This window comes from Bison bison, unplaced genomic scaffold (assembly GCF_000754665.1).
Source record: "Bison bison bison isolate TAMUID 2011002044 unplaced genomic scaffold, Bison_UMD1.0 scf7180017864459, whole genome shotgun sequence".
Taxonomy (NCBI): Eukaryota; Metazoa; Chordata; class Mammalia; order Artiodactyla; family Bovidae; genus Bison; species Bison bison.
The window spans coordinates 2,886,130-2,886,371 of NW_011495021.1; positions in this window are offsets into that span (position 1 = coordinate 2,886,130).

Below are 242 nucleotides of genomic sequence, written 5' to 3' on the forward strand. Positions count from 1 at the left end.
AGATGGTGACTGCAGCCATGAAATTAAAAGATGCTTACTCCTTGGAAGGAAAGTTATGACCAACCTCGAGAGCATATTCAAAAGCAGAGACATTACTTTGCCAACAAAGGTCCATCTAGTCAAGGCTATGGTTTTTCCTATAGTCATGTATGGATGTGACAGTTGGACTGTAGAGAAAGCTGAGCATCGAAGAATTGATGCTTTTGAACTGTGGTGTTGAAGAAGACTCTTGAGAGTCCAAG